General features: G+C 45.5%; 1 protein-coding gene across 11 annotated transcripts in view; it reads left to right on the top strand.

The window, feature by feature from the left end:
• Positions 1 to 16085, top strand: part of LOC133356781 (cyclin-dependent kinase 17-like) — a 67556-nt gene that overhangs the window by 15378 nt on the left and 36093 nt on the right. Inside the window, exon 1 of one of the 11 annotated variants that reach the window (XM_061574454.1) lies at positions 15823 to 15969. The exons of the other annotated variants lie outside the window; for them this stretch is intronic. The gene's annotated coding sequence lies outside the window, so the exon portion shown is untranslated. Of the gene's footprint in view, positions 1 to 15822; positions 15970 to 16085 lie in introns of those variants that run through there. 11 annotated transcript variants of the gene reach the window in all.

Raw genomic sequence — 16085 nt, 5'->3', positions numbered from 1 at the left:
CGAAGTTGATAAGAACAGCTAACAGAGCTGTTGCGATCGTTGACATTTATCTCACACGACATTTCCCTCCCATAGTCTCTTTTTCCTAAGCGCTTATACACGTTGTGGATATATTAGGCTCGTTTACCCAGGGCAGCCTTAATCAATGTCAAGTACTTTTTTGCAGGAGGGTGCTGCCAAGTTTTTATAGTCTGACGACAATGTTGCTACGTCGAATTTATAATCGGATGGTTTGCATGCAAGATTTCGGCATTGTGATGTGGTTTGGCCCAATACCAGTTCCAGTGTGTGTTTTATAGCTATGGGGCGAATCTGGAGATCCCAGCGGAAACCCGTGCAGAACAGCTGGGAGAACACATACAGATCGTCCCCGAGTTACGATGGTCCGACTTACGATCTTTCGATCTTACGATGGCGCTCAGCGATACGACAAAATTGTTAAATATTTTAAATTTCGCACGGCAGGCAAACGCAGCAGCGTACGAATCTTGGTGAGTACAGTGCAATATGGTACGTTACGATACGTTCAATGCATGTATGATACGTAGCTTTAGCGATTTCATTTTAGGGTTACCACGATACGATATGTTCAATGCATGTTAAAAGTTTTCATAGCAGATAGGATTGTTTCCTGAAAAAACTTTCTATTAAATTGCAGTTCATATAGGTAGGCTAAGAATTTACCTTGTTTTTTTACTTTACATTTTACTGTGCGATACAGTATTGTAATTAATAAATACACACAGTATATAGTTTATATAGTACGGTACTGTAAATTGCTCTGTTTTGCTAAATTATCACCGTTCTTTAAGACTCCTGGGTAGGCTAGGCCATCTTCGACTTACGATATTTTCGACTTACGATGGGGTCGTCGTAACGCATCTCCATCGTAAGTAGAGGACTACCTGTAAACTCCATATAGAATGACTGGCTTTACTACCCGGCTTCGACCGGGACTTGAATTCACCACGCCCGATCGCCTTTGTCTCCCCAGTGGCCATGTTCACACACCACACCAGTTACTCGTTTGAGGCTGAGTCGACCTAGGGGAGGGTCCAGTACCGATTCAAATAATCGTCATCGGTGGTGGCCGTGAGCGGGAATCGAACTCGGGTCGCCGGGTTCGTAGCGCAGCGCGCTACCTGCTACACTACAATGCGTGACACTTCCACATGCGCGGGTCACGTGACAGATGGGACGTCACAGCTCACTCGCCGTGCAAAAAATATATGCATTATTGAGCTCCCCCCCCCAAAAAAAACACTAAAGTGTATTTTTATAATGTTTGCATGGTGTACAGTCTGGAAAGTACCCACATGGCAAATGTCAAGTTTGTTGCATGTCGGGAAGTACGCTTAACATTTTGAAAAGACACACATATTCACAACTTTGCCTTTTCTATATATGGAGATTACTGAGTTGAGAATCAAACCCAGAGCCTTCTTGTTGTGACGCGTGAGTGTTGTGACGATGACACCACCACCCTGCCAGTCACCCCATCACAACTTGTCTCAATGGATTAAGCCAGCGGTCGGGAACCTATGGCTCGTGAGCCATATATGGCTCTTCCGGTGACGGCATATGGCTCCCAGACAATTTTGAGTTGAAAAAAATAAGTAATGAAAAAGATAAAATCAGTTTGGAACTGATTTTAAAATACTTGTGATATTGCTTAATAATACTGTGTCATTTTAAAGTAAACAGAAATTCGTTTTGAAGATAAAATTTCTCGGGTCACGGGTCCCGTGACCAGAAGTCGCATTAAAAGTAAGACATATTTAATTTATTATACGTTAAAAATACTATATGGCTCTCAATGAAATATATTTAGAAATAGTTGGCTTTTATGGCTCTCCCAGTCAAAAAGGTTCCCGACCCCTGGATTAAGCTGTTCTGAATCAAAATTCTGATTGTGCTTTCTCTTGTTGCTGCTTGACATTTTGGGCCTGTGCTCGGCAAGTGCGTTTCAAACATTTTCTGCGTGCTTCAGCGTAGCTGGCAGCCGCATATCATTTAAGAGCGAATAAATAAATATTTAAATCCCTCGATGTCTTCCAGACATGATGTCATGAAACAAAACACTTTCCATTCACAACTCTCAAGGGAGCCGTGTTACATCACCTTGTGACCGACAACTGCCGAGGAAGATTGTGATGCAGAACTACTTCTGAATTTCCTTTGGAGGACTGGCATGCATCCATGCTGAGCGGAAATACTATTTGGCATGCCAACAGTATTCACTGTGATGTTTAGCCTTTGAGCTGGAATAACTGAAATGAAGTCAAGGGCCATATTTCACTATTGTATGTATCTTCGAGTGATGGGATTGAGACGATAGACTCCGCACACGTCAGAATACATGTATGAAAATCATTTTCAAAAATCCATATTTATTCTCTGACATTGCCATTGTGAGCCTTCCAATTCACTCTGCACTCTCTCTGATGGCATTAGTAGGTAACAAGTAGCTGAGCTATTTTGGTCGCAAACAAAGCCTCTCTTTTTAAATCCTTTATATTAAGTTCACTTGCTTGCTTGCGCGCTTACGACCGTGCAAATATTTTGGTCGTTTTTTAACCCACTTCCCGTAATCCAATCGAGCTGACATTTTGCACACAGACTCGTTGTGCGTGACAATTTATTTTCGTGACATTTTTTTCCAAAATTTTCCACTTTTTAGGGAAAAAAAATGTCATATTTAATTTAAAATACCAATGTGATAAAAATGAAATTCTTACTCAAGAAAAACAGAAATGAATAATAAAATAAAACCGATGCTACGCATATAAAGGATTTATAGTGAAAAACTTTGTTTTTATGGGTAAATTTTTTCAGTATCACTGTTTCAACCAATACCTAAGAACCTCACTGAGTCTCAACACTCATTCTTAGGAGGGTCCTGCTTGGAACATTTATCAAAAAATGTTTTGGTAAATTCTCCATGTGAGAAGAAGATGTAGGAGTCCCCAGAGAAAACCCATACACATGGGGGGAGGGGATAACACAAGAATGCCACACGGATAGGTCACAAACCTATTTGCCGTAATGCCTCTGGTGCATTGTGGGGATTACAGTTGCGCATCGTCCCCCGCCACTGCTCATGTCCGTATCTGTGTTGGTGATGCGGCCCAGCGGTAGTGCATTCGCCTCTTGATGCAGAGGTTCACGGGTCGAATCCAGCAAACCGCCCTGTTAAATACTGCGGTTGTGTTAACATTAAAGCAACATTGTACACCGCCTGCTTCACCGCCGACGATAAAGATCCCCATTGGAACCTCATTTGCCGGTAAAAAATATGATAATTGGTTTTTTACCCTTTTATCTGGCAACAAAACTGACACCTTTTTTTTACAAGGAGTCATGTTTGCATAGACCACAATACCTGCAGTCGTCATGCAAACAGCATAACTCTGATAATGTATGCACTGCCCTTGAAATTGATTTGTCCACACCCGAGACAGCTTTCCTTAGAGCCTAGTCTCACATGGTGTTGGACCAGATGACGCCAAAAGGTGTCATCTGGTCTAGGTTCTAAGGAAAGCTGTCTCGGGTGTGGACCAATCAACTTCAAGGACAGTGCATACATTATCAGAGTTACGTGTTTTTTGTTTGCATTATGACTGCAGGTATTGTGGTCTATGCAAACATGACTCCTTGTAATAAAGGTGTCATTTTTGTTGCCAGATAGAAGGGTAAAAAAACAATTATGATAAAGATCCCGTCGCGTCATTCGCAAGAGTAGGCCATTGTGTGCGGGGGCCAAATTACCTTCAATTTTCTTCAAATGGAATTTGATATATACACCAATCATCGCCCTCTACTCTGAAACCTTGGCAGGATCCTCCTGAATCAGTCATGATATTCCTTGAGACTTTTCTGGCTGAACAATGTGAAGTAGTAGTAATATTAAGCGATGCTAGCAATAGCGTTTCACATTTTGAGATTCCAAAGCGCACATGCTCGGTGGTGGTGTTGCTTTTTGAGACGCACTCGGTCCACACGATGCAAACGGAGCTCTCCCCGCTGTTTTTTTCTGCCAATGGCGCCGTGTCTTTGTTGATCCTGCCTTGCCACACTCACCATGGCAACATTCGTTTTACCTAAGACTGTAGGATGGGCTCGTGCCGTGGAGAGTGGAGAGAGAGAGAGAAAAAATTGCCAATAAGCGGATTTGACAAATAAATTAATGAATGGAGATATTACTGCAGGGACTCTCATTAGCGTCTTCCTGCAGCGGTGAGTTTGTTAATGCGCTGAGGCACTGAGGAAGCTCGATGACTGTGTCTCGTGACCTGCGTACACACCAACGCACAAAGACCTTACAGCCTTAACAGACTGATGGGGCAAGCGCTCTTCGTGAGCACCTATGAAGGTCTGCACTAGACACGAGAAGATGTGGTGTGTCTCGCACCACCATGTCTCTTCACTGTTGGTGTGTTTAGACATTGCAACTGTATTCAGCAGCAAAGAAGAGGTCCAGGACTTTCGATTTAAAGCTTTCGTGACTGCAGGGATTCATCTTCTTGGTTCTTTCGGTAAAGTCACGTAGAAGGAAAATAATAAAATAATAAAAATAAAACATAATAAAATAATTATCACGACGTTTCGGCCACAACGCAAGCAGCCGTCTTTAGGTGGAGAGCAGACTCTGCCTTCTCGACAGACCTGTTCTCCACCTGAAGACGGCTGCTTGCGTTGTGGCCGAAACGTCGTGATAATTATTTTATTATGTTGTATTTTTATTATTTTATTATTTTCCTTCTACGTGACTTTACCGAAAGAACCAAGAAGAAAAAGGTCCAGGACTGCTTCAAATATTCGTCTCCGATGCTGGCCGTGAGCATGCAGCGAACTCCGGTAACCCGGTTCAAATTCAGACACGCAAGGGCACACACGCTCATGCACATGCTCACAAATTCACACTCAAATTCCTAAACATTTCGTCAAGGGCCCTCACCGACCTGTAACTGACAAATGAAGTGTCGTGTTGCTGCACACAGTGCAGTCGGTGTGGGCTTTGTTCATTGCGTGGCACGTGACTCGCTGAAGTTAGCATTTAGTGACAGACATTTCGGTTTAGGTCAAATGTCATACGTCAATTAAAATAGCACTTGCTCCTAGTTTATTTCAGTCAGAACGAGCTCTCCCCGGATCAAATGTGGTGAAGATTACTAATGTAAATACCTGTGACAGACTTACAGATGCACAGACACACATTAACTTTGTTATATATAGATATTAATAGTTGTGCAGTAGTTAGTGCATTCACTGCACTGTGAACCTGGTAATGCGAGTTTGACTCATCCTTGTAAAATAACTGTTTAGATCCGTGGGCCTTACCAGCTGATATCAAATCTGAGTCTGAGATGGCCAGCTAAAGCCGATAGCACTCCAACTTTCCATAAATTAATCGTAGGATTACTCCAGCATACACGCACACACACCACCTCATTGGCCAGCTACTTTAATAATGCGTGTTGTCCAGATCTGTGGAAGCAGAATTGGTGGATCACACGGAGAGACCACTGCTGGTAGACTCACAGTGTGCTGGGCTGTGAGGTGGACAGGAGATGACTGCACAGCAAGTGGGCTGCTGAGTCATCTTTGTGACTTGTATTGTTATCCCAGGCATGCGGCGGGCTTTCTATAGATACTCGAGCTTCTGACATCATAAATATAAGCGAAGCGACGATTTACCCATTTTATACTGGTGAATGGTCTTGATTCAAGGTCAAAATTTGATTCTTATTTTTATTTTTCTGGCTTGCGTTTCATGTAGAATGTACATTGCTTTAACTGTATAGAATCTTTCAACAATAACAATAACCGCCATTCGCAACTAAGTGGCGGTGACGTCACCATGACGCTTGTGTCAGGCCATGTGCACCTTGCGGCCACGTGAAGTGTCGAACGCCCACTGGCAGGAGGTCAAAATAATCTTTCATCATACAAAGACACACACACACTTTGATGCACGTATCGAGAGAGTAGGAATAGTTTTGTATCGCTGGATTATTACCTGAACGCTACCCTACCCATTTATTCACCCACCTTTATACCTTCTGTTTCTGGGAAACTCCAATTTCCTCCCACATGCAAAACTCACCGCAAAGGTATTTGCCAAGCACCCTAATGCCGGAACCCTCCTGAGAAAGTGTCTTACGACTCGGTGAAGCTGTTACTGGTTGAAAGAGACAATTGTCTCCGTATTGCTTTGTTTATTTCTCGCCGTGACTCACGGCCCTTCCTTGTTTGGGGGGCTCTCGCAGGCCTGTGTGATTCACCAGTCCGGCCGAGGCCGAGCTCGTGTGAAACACGACGACGCTGAGAAACCCCCGCCAAGCGTTCGAAACCCGATAGCGCCAAGTGTGTAAGGGTTTAATTATAAGCATAATGTGTGTACACGCAGCGACGTGGCGTTCGAATCGTCGAGGTGAACCTGTCTCTCTCTAAGCCAAAGGTCAAAGTTTCCCCATTCCACATTGAGCCTTGGGCAGTGCTCGCCACCGGCAGTTGGCCAGAACAAGTGGAAAGGAATCCCGCAGCGTTATAACAATAACAAGAGACACGTTTGGGTTTCACGCGGCGTCATTCATGCGAATTGCATCTCGGACTACTTGGCAATTTGTAACGCGCAGAGGCGTGAGGAGGGACCACAGACAAACCGGAAGGCAGCATCCAGGTACTGAGCTGTTGCTGGCAAACAGTTGTCTGAGCTCTGTGGTCCTCTATATACTAAGATGTTTAGAGCCAATGAGTGTTTTATATAAACTAGGAAGGAAATTGGAGCAACCAGAGAAAACCGTTGTGTGAGGGGGCAACGCTCGATCTCGTCAAGTTGGAACAGATGGAGATTATGCCACATGTGCTGTAGTACCGCCTTGTTGCAAGCCGGGGTATGGCACCTCGAAGTCCATGGGGAGGGGTCACAGGTATGCATAGTCTCCACTCCTGGTGGGGGTCATGCCTGCCCAGGGAAGAGCAATGTTGATTGACGTAATTGTGCTGCTTATGGGTTTATCAACCTTGGAGAGAGAGAGAGATGGTGGACCGATTTTAAAATCACTTGCTATTTGAAATCGCAGCCTTCTTCGACTGTCACTCCATCGTTCATCTGCGAGCAATGACGTGTTTCACCCGAGCTTTGCTCACTTCCTAAGTCAACGCTATGTCTGTTACTCGTTTTTGCTCTTTGATCCATGTGTTCCTCTTTCTCTCTCTGTCATTCGAAGTATGCACCTAAGCTACTTGTCTAAAATAGGCACCGAGTTGCTTTCTGCATGCCATTTTAATGGAGCCATTTTGTCTTATAAATGTTTTTATTTATTAATTACTGATTTTGCTTGGCCTTGTTGTCGACTATTACAAGGCATTTGATTCATTGGAAATTGATGCAGTTGCCCAGGCGCTCACAAACCATGGCTTGCAGCGTGCTGCCACCTGATTTGCATTTCTATGGCAATGATAGGTAACTATGGAAATGGGAAATGGGAATCGTGATGGGAGTGGTATCTAGTTTGGCAAGCTGCACTTTAAAAGCTTTCGCAGGGCAGTTTAGTTTGCTTCTAGTGGCCATGCCGGAGTGCTGAGGCCAGCGTTACTGAGATTCTCAGTTTTAATTTGGGAGAAACTTTGTGACTAAACCAGATTGTGTCTGTAGCGAGCCGATTGCTTCAGGACTCTCATCGGTGACTGCACAAACCCCTCCCACCCCCACCCCCCCTGGGTGTTGCGGCTCTGAGTACTAAAATGCAGATTGAGCTGCATGCTCGTGGCAGGACGAAACCGGTCCACGGCCGTTTCTATCACTGCTGCTTGTCACGTGGTCACATTTGCTCAAATGTATTTTGACGGCGACCTAAGGCCAGAGGCCCAAATTGTACTTCTTTGGGAACTATTGAATGCTTTTTTTGCAAAATTCACACAAAGGCTGAGTGCCCTTTATACATTTGTGTCTCTTGTATGACACCATTTTTTGAAAGGGATTATGGTAGCGTGGCATGATTTAAACGTGCTCTGGAAATGAGGCAATTTGAGCCAAATTAAAGGCGGGAAGGGGAGAGAACAGAGGTCAGCTTTAGCGATAACAGATGAGCGTTTGAGGCAAGAGTAATGGCTGATGCTGTCAAGTCTAGATTATTTGTATAACCAGATGAGAAATCAAGAGAGCATGACAGTCTAATTTACAAGGGCGACTTGTACGGCTCACAGAGCAGATAGAAAATAATCTTCCTGCCTTGTGGATGCTGGTGTGTTCAGAAGATGTGAGGAATTTCATTGCAGGGTAGGGTAAGCAACTTATAGTTTTCGTGTAGAAAATAACAATAGCGCCTTGTAGATGTTAAAAAGAAGAGGAGGGTTGCAATGGGTGGGGGACTCATGTTGCAGGAGGGAAGGGTGCTGCGATGGTCGTCTGAGTGGCAGCCAGGGGGGGCCTTGTGCCAGATGGTGACGAACTGTGAGAGTGGGGCATTGAATGTCACTTGTCAGTATGCATTGGATGCGAAGTCTGGCTGATAGAAGTTGACGATGGTGAGACGTCAAGGGTGGCCCAAGGCTGTGATAACTGCTCGAGCTAAGGCGGCGTATGTTGACTATTTGGGGGCGAGGGATCGACTCGTCACATCGGTTCGCGTGGTGCCCTTGCTCATGTCCCAGCACTCTACTCTGTTTAGTAGTGGGCAGACACTGATATTGAGTTGAAAATATGACACTTTCAAAAAACTATGGGACACGGAGAAGACAGGGATGTTGAATTGGAAGATGTGAAATCGATGCGCGCGAGTGTGTGTGTTAGACGTTCCGGTTGGGTGAAACGCAATCTCGCTCTGTGCATCCTGCAATAAAAACACAAAATTCCTGCAACCCACATTTGTCATTTTAATTGGCTTCATCGTTGCACGGTACCATAACACGACGACTGTTAAATTCACACGTCGCCCATTAAAGCGTATTGTCTTGAACAATTGTTTTTTATTTTAATGTCAGGGACTTTAGGACGTGGTATCTATCATATGCACATCGCTGTGCATTCATTTCACTTGTGATTTGCATGAACACTTGCCGGTGGCCTCTTCCAGAGCACTCGCGGGATTTTGAATAAGGTCGTTTTTTCATTTCATCTCTCGCCAAGTTTCCATAGCCACGTGAAGGTGGGGGGGAGCCAACGGAGGATGCATCTCATAAGCTGTTGGGTGGCATTGCAATATAATAGTATAAGCGCAATATTTATTTGGTTATAAATTATCTTTATTTAAATCTAAAACTCAAAAATCCCAGCTCCTGGCTACAGGACGCTGCGACCTCCCCTCTTTGTCGTGACGTTGCCCGGGTAACAGGACTTCCATTCTCAAATGAAAAGACTCTAACGTGGTTGCGTGTCAGTGTTGAGGCTGTGCGTTAGTGCTGAGGCCATGGGTGGAGTGTTGATGGTATTGGATGGGTATTGAGACTGGGTCAGTGTTGAGGCCATGGATAAGTGTTGAGGCTGCAGGTGTATGGAGCCGTTATCACATGCAAATGAGTGGGGAGCCCTACTGATTTCATTGTCCACTCAGATGCTTACCATCTACACCAGGGGTCGGGAACCTTTTTGACTGGGAGAGCCATAAAAGCCAAATATTTCTAAATATATTTCATTGAGAGCCATATAGTATTTTTAACGTATAATAAATGAAATATGTCTTACTTTTAATGCGACTTCTGGTGCTACATGGTTTTGCTGATGGCCTTGTAGTCTGGTTCATACGACGTGGCGAGGTTTGAGCTTCGTGCAGGCGTGACCCGTGAAATTTATCTTCAAAACTAATTTCTGTTTACTTTAAAACGACACAGTATTATTAAGTAATATCACAAGTATTTTAAAATCAGTTCCAAACTGATTTTTTTTTTTACTCAAAATTGTCTGGGAGCCATATGCCGTCACTGGAAGAGCCATATATGGCTCACGAGCCATAGGTTCCCGACCGCTGATCTACACTAATGATTCAATACATTGGGGGCATTTGTCCCGATAAAAATCACGAGAGACCATTATCGCTGTGCACCCCATAGTTGTGTTGTGACGCCAAGATGAAATGTTTTGGCACGATAATGAGCCAGCGGTGTAATTGCTATCCCCGGTTCAGGGCCAAGAATGGAGATTAACATTCTGTTTGTTTGTTTGACAGGAGAGAGATGCATTAACAGCCCTCTACTACAACCGTCGGGATTATAGTATCATCTGTACTTCTTGGCTGTCGCCGTTCACACATTAAGCCAAGGTGATTTCATTTACTCCTTTGAAATGATGGTATTTAAGAAATTGGCACATTTTCACCAATAATGAGAGCACGATCAAACGACCAAGTGGAATAATGATGTGGGATCACATGGCTGTGCTTGTGGCACGGGGCAGCCCACCGCGGCCGCTGTGAAGGCCCTAGGAGAGGACGAGGAGGAGGGGATGGGGGGGCGTTGGTTGTGAGTTTGCGAGGTCCGTGGTTGCATCATAATTTCCCTAACAGCTCTCGTGTCAACACTTGCACCTGGGACATTAACCCCAACCTAGCCCTGGTTATAACTAACCCAGTGTCGATTAATGCTCCCAAGTGGCCTGAACTAAATAAATAAATATAGACTGAAAGCCTGGGGCAGAGGTTCAGAACACACAGCAATGTTTATCATTACCACAATATCATAGCACCACCAGCGCTGGGTGAAGGATGGCTTATCTACCCTTCTTCTTGATCTCACCTACGTCCTACTACCCACCTGGAGGTACATTCTCCACCTTTTCTTACTCTTTATGCCCATTACGTCCACATGTACGTACCCCCATTGCACGCACACAAGGACTTGCCAAACATAATCCGTCAAAGGCAGACACTTTCTAAAATAGTTTTGATCGTATTTCCTCTTATTTTCAAGCTGTACTTGTGATTTTGATTTTATGTGACAAGACAAATACATTTCCCTTGAACTTTACAGCTAGCAGTGCATCACCCTGTGTCGGAGAACAGCTCTGGAAGATGATGTCACAGAACACATAAAGTGCACTTGGGGCACACCTTTTCATTCCTGCCAATGTTGTCGGTCAACCCAAATGAAATAAAGTCTAAAAGTTAAATTAACAAATTACGTGAATAAATTATGTCAACAACCAATTTGACTAAATGTTTGTGCAGTTGCTTTTGACTGGGCTAAGACAATGAACTGGCAGCACTTGGGAACCTGGTTTAATCATGGGCGGTGGGAACCTGGTTTAATCATGGGCGGTTCAAATCCAGTCAAACGCAGGGTTTCAGCGGTCCCGACTCTGACCCCTGTGCTGCGCGAACGGCCATTTACACTATTATCGTCATGTCACTTATCACCAACAAAAGGTAGCGTGTCCTTTTACCTGATACAGTGTGTGCGTCACATCACAGTGAGACCTTCAGAGCCCAAGAACGCAAAATGAGGTGGAAAAGCAGATTGCATACGATTGGCCGTTTTCACATTGGTGACCTGTCTCACATTATCAACTTGTCAAACTTGCAACCTGTGTTAAGGCTGTCGGCTCGGTACCCGGCACGGCCATTGTGAATCCCGTAAGTCACCTAGCCACCTTTGAACAGCGCACCATATTTGGCAAACAGTGGGCACATTAACAGCCGCTCGCGGTCGATTGGGTTGCCGCGAAGGAGGAGTCTTGCAGCCGGCCAAGCCCCATGCCCATTTGCCGCCCGTTATCTGATGCCCGAGTCCACGGGGGGTGGCCCCGTGTCACCTCCAGCTATCGCTGGGTGACGTCGCGAGCCGTACCGACGGCAGGGGGAGGGGGCCACGTCACGGGCCGGTGCCAGCAGGGGTCGATTGCCGCCGCGATCTCGCTGGACCGGCACGGACCCAGCAACGCCCGGCGCCGTATCTCGCCGGATCTCACCGCGTCGTCAATGAGGGCACCTTCGCTACGGCCGTGGGAGCGGCTCGCAGCAGCAACATTTACGTTCGTGTGCAAAATAATGAATGTGGTCACTTGCGTCTTGCTGGCGAATGTACGTAGCAAGATATATAAAAAAGCACAAATAAGCTGACGGTAGCTTCTTGGTGTTATGGGGTCCCCCCTATATACAAAATAATGGACTGCATGAAGAATTGCTATATGACTCGTTGACTGTCACCTAACTAGTGCCTAGTACTCGGCCTATCCCATTCCTAATCAACAGGTGTATGCTGAACAACATTGTTCAGCATGCACTTCAGCAAGACTTGTTTTGATCGGCTAGAGAGAACCCACTTAATTCCGTTGCCCACCCAAGTTGCCACATTCGCTCAGAGTTGAAGCATTGCCGGCAACGATTGCCGTGAAATAGCCTTCGTGGATCATGACCTCCGAAGCACTAACTCAATCTTGGAAACAAAAAACAGTGCTAAAAGGTTTTGCCTTGGGGTCTCCACCGTGGCTACGGAGGGCTGCTCGCTCCCCCCTCCCCCACTTTCTCTCTTCTGCCTATGACATCACCACACCTGGCGTTGTGAAGCGTGAAATGTTACGTTATTCGTGCGAATGCGACACTTCTGCGGACAAACGCACATTGGAAAGCATTGCAGATCGCAGTACATGGGCGTACATCGTTTGTTTTCCTTGTTTAATTATCACCACTTGTTTTTGGTACGAGCACTTGACTAGCAAATTAAAGGATGCGAGTTCAAATCCTGGTCGGAGGCCGACAGCCCATCACACATCCGTTCATAATAAGCCTACGTGTTAAACTGACACATCAGTTGTTGACAAAATGAGTACCGCTTTGTTGGAATCATTAGCAGTTGCCAAGTGGCAGACTGAATCCCAGCCATGGTAATGTGGAATTTCCAGCACTGGCTCCGGGGGGGACCATGAAAGGAAGTGAGTGCGGCCCACGTGTGCTTTGAGCTAGGGGGGAGACTGCCTTGTGTTTACATGCAAGAGCTGTTGTGAATGTGTGTGTGATTGTGTGTGTGCAATAAATGAGAGCCTAGTTGGAGCTGCTTGATGTTTATGAGCTTCTAACGGTGGTTTCTGAAAGCCGATGCAAACAATCGCAGCACAGTGAGTCTCCTTGTCAGGTAGTGGATGTAGAATGTCTTGATGCGGCTCTGTGGTGCAGGAGGCCACCTAGTCTCAACTGGGGCAAATGAGGCAAATCGGCCTTCCCAGCCGCCTGCAATTAAACGTGATACTCAAGATTCAACCCGATACTCCAACCCAGCAAGTTGAGGATCTCGGCACAGTTACCGATGCCGACGACCACCTCCTCTCATTCCACTCATATTTAATTTAGATTGTCACCTAATTTGGCTTGGTTCAATATTTCCAATATTCGTTTAATTACCAGGGTATGTATACTCTTGGCAGGACATGTGAAACAGTGTTCAGGGGGGTTGTGAAGAGACTTGAAAAGCAGTTCTGTGACATCCTCAATGGATGCTCATATTTATTATTCTTATCGCACTTATTTACCCAGGAAAAAATATCCTCACCGAGTCTGAATAATCTATTCAGGAGGGCCTTGCCAAGTTTTTCGCAGCAGTTGGGCGATATTGCTGCTTTGTCTAATCCCAATCGAGTAATTTTCTTGTAATTTTGCAGCATCGGTATCTTTGGTCAATACCAGTTACACTGTATTTTTAGCTTTGGGATGAAACCAGAAAACCTGGAGAAAACCCATGCAGAACAGGGGGAGAATATAACATCTCCACAGAAGGGCGCCCAATTCAGTAATTGAGCCCAAGCCCCTCTTGCTGGGAGCCACAGGTGTTAATATCTCACCACCACGTTCTGCTCGCCGCCGTCAATCCCACCAGCTGTTATTGTTATTGGATCGCGACTTGACACTGGTAATTAACACGGAGTGCGAGACAAAATTAAAGCGGTTGAGCTCGCATTGCTAAAAAATATATATACTGACGCTGATGAATATGCGACGGCTCCTAATGAACGATTCCACGATTAGACTCGTGGACCTCGGCGCTTGAAAATATTCCTTTGAAGCAATTGCTGCTCCTCGATCAAAGTTGTTTTTGATGTGCGAGTATCAAAGCCCTCCGGCACATTATCATTAAGCAACGCTGTGTTTTGTTTTGATGGGCACTGTAATAAACCTGAGGGCTGCAATATTTAGACATCTTTGTTGCACATTTGAACTTATCCCTTGTGGCCATTTGGTTAATGTTCGGATTTTTTTTTACGTCAAGTGCATTTATGGGTGAGTGTGTGGGGAGTGGTTGTGTATTGGTTAGCAAACTGTGCTTTGGTCTCATAGACCTGGGTTTCATTCCCGGCGGTGGGTAAAAGCGAGTGGCACACGGAATCTGAACCCGTCCTGGGACTACACCAGGTCGGCTTGGTCCTATGAGTATTCGGTGCACTGTGTTAAACATCAACACTCTGCAGACAGCCAGCCAAGTATGGTAATGCTCACACCACAACCTCTCATGCCGTGGTCGCCTTTGATAGGTGCTCGCAGCATTTCCCCAAGACATCTAGGTGAATCTTTGTATTTGTATGGAGGATACAGTACTATCCACTACCATTGTCATTATCGTGATCACCACTATACTCAATCATCATGCCCATCATAATTGGTTTGGTCACTACCGAACCAAACTAAAGTAACAGTTGTGTTTGCTGCCCGTTGCTACTTTTTTGTGATGAAATAGTGTTTGTTAATGAATGTATCCGGCCAGTGGGTGCTGTGTCGGGTGATGAAACTGCATTACCACCCTCCCCACCGCCTCTTGGGTCGTAGGTCGTGTTTACTTGCGAACTGTAATGACGCAGCCGGCCGCTATATATGTATTGTCAAACCAGCTCCGGCCACTTCCTCTCCTCCTGGAGCTCGGTTCAATGCTGCCTTGTAACAGCTTTGAATTGAAAGTCAAATCGCAGGAACAAATGGGCAAGTGTAATAATAGCGGTGAAAACTCCACATTCTCATGGCAGTGGCGAGTGTCTCCGTAGGACAAAAAACACTTTAGACTTTCCCACGGCGGCGCTCGGTTTATCGACCCTGGAGGAGTGATGGGCTGAGCTGAACCCCGAACGGAATTCGTACTCACGGCCTTGCAATGAAGTTCCGGGGACTTCCTGCACTGCTGCACCACGCATGATGCAAGCATTGTGAGATGCAGTTTCGCAACAGCAAAAGCCTCTGTGTGTGCCTGCAGGGTGGTGGGACACTGCTCAGTGCATTCCGTGAGTGCATTTCAATTTTAATGAACTAATACTTGAAATCTTTCTAATTAACGTAGTTAATTTTATAGTGATCTTTTACGTAATTGTGTGTTAACACACTGCAGTACTTTACATGATCAAATCTCCCCCTCCTGTATGGATTCTCTCCTCGTCTTAGGCACCGATCTGTGTGGTGTTTGTATGTTCTCCCCTGTTGTGTTTGTTTTCACTGGGGTCTCTGGTTTCTTACCATCGCTAAAAGAAACATGCAATGAACTGGTATTGGCCAAACATTGCAATGTTGATTAATGTACCTAAACATTCCCCCCATCCCTCCCCAGCAATCCCATTACACGTTGTGATTCAAGGCCATGATTTGATTCAAGAATAAATAATTTTCATCTCGTTTTATTATTTCACTTATATAGGATGAGTGCTTGTTGTGCCTTGTCTGTTCACTGGTTTGGCTCGTACATGTAACGTGGGCGTTTGCCATTTGAATGCAATTTTTATGGATTCTTACAAACGCGATCCATATACTGACCGATCGTGTGTGAATTCGTGACTCTTTATTTACAACGCAGCTGAAGGGAGTGGCCCTTGTGTAATGGTTAACACAATGGACTTGCGATCCAGAGGTCGCCAGTTCTACTCCGTCTCCAAGTGCTACCAGTGTCCGCCACTGTCCACCCATCAGTGTCAATGGGTTGACCACAGTGAGTCTACGATTGGCAGGTCGCGTCCGGTGGGGTAAAGCCTATGGACGTCCATCTCTTCCGACGCTTTTGGTGAAGGTGAACGAGTAGAATACCCACGAGACGTCGCTTCGGTCGGGGGGGGGGGGGGGGGGGCCCTTCCACTGGCGCTCGCTTGAGCGGGGAGCTCCCGGGGCCGCTCCGTTACGTTTCTG

The sequence above is a fragment of the Lethenteron reissneri genome, chromosome 55 (assembly GCF_015708825.2).
Source record: "Lethenteron reissneri isolate LAM-NWPU_2019-01 chromosome 55, ASM1570882v1, whole genome shotgun sequence".
Classification (NCBI taxonomy): domain Eukaryota; kingdom Metazoa; phylum Chordata; class Hyperoartia; order Petromyzontiformes; family Petromyzontidae; genus Lethenteron; species Lethenteron reissneri.
The sequence above is the reverse complement of the archived record's forward strand: the minus strand, read 5'-3'. Positions and strand labels throughout refer to the sequence as shown.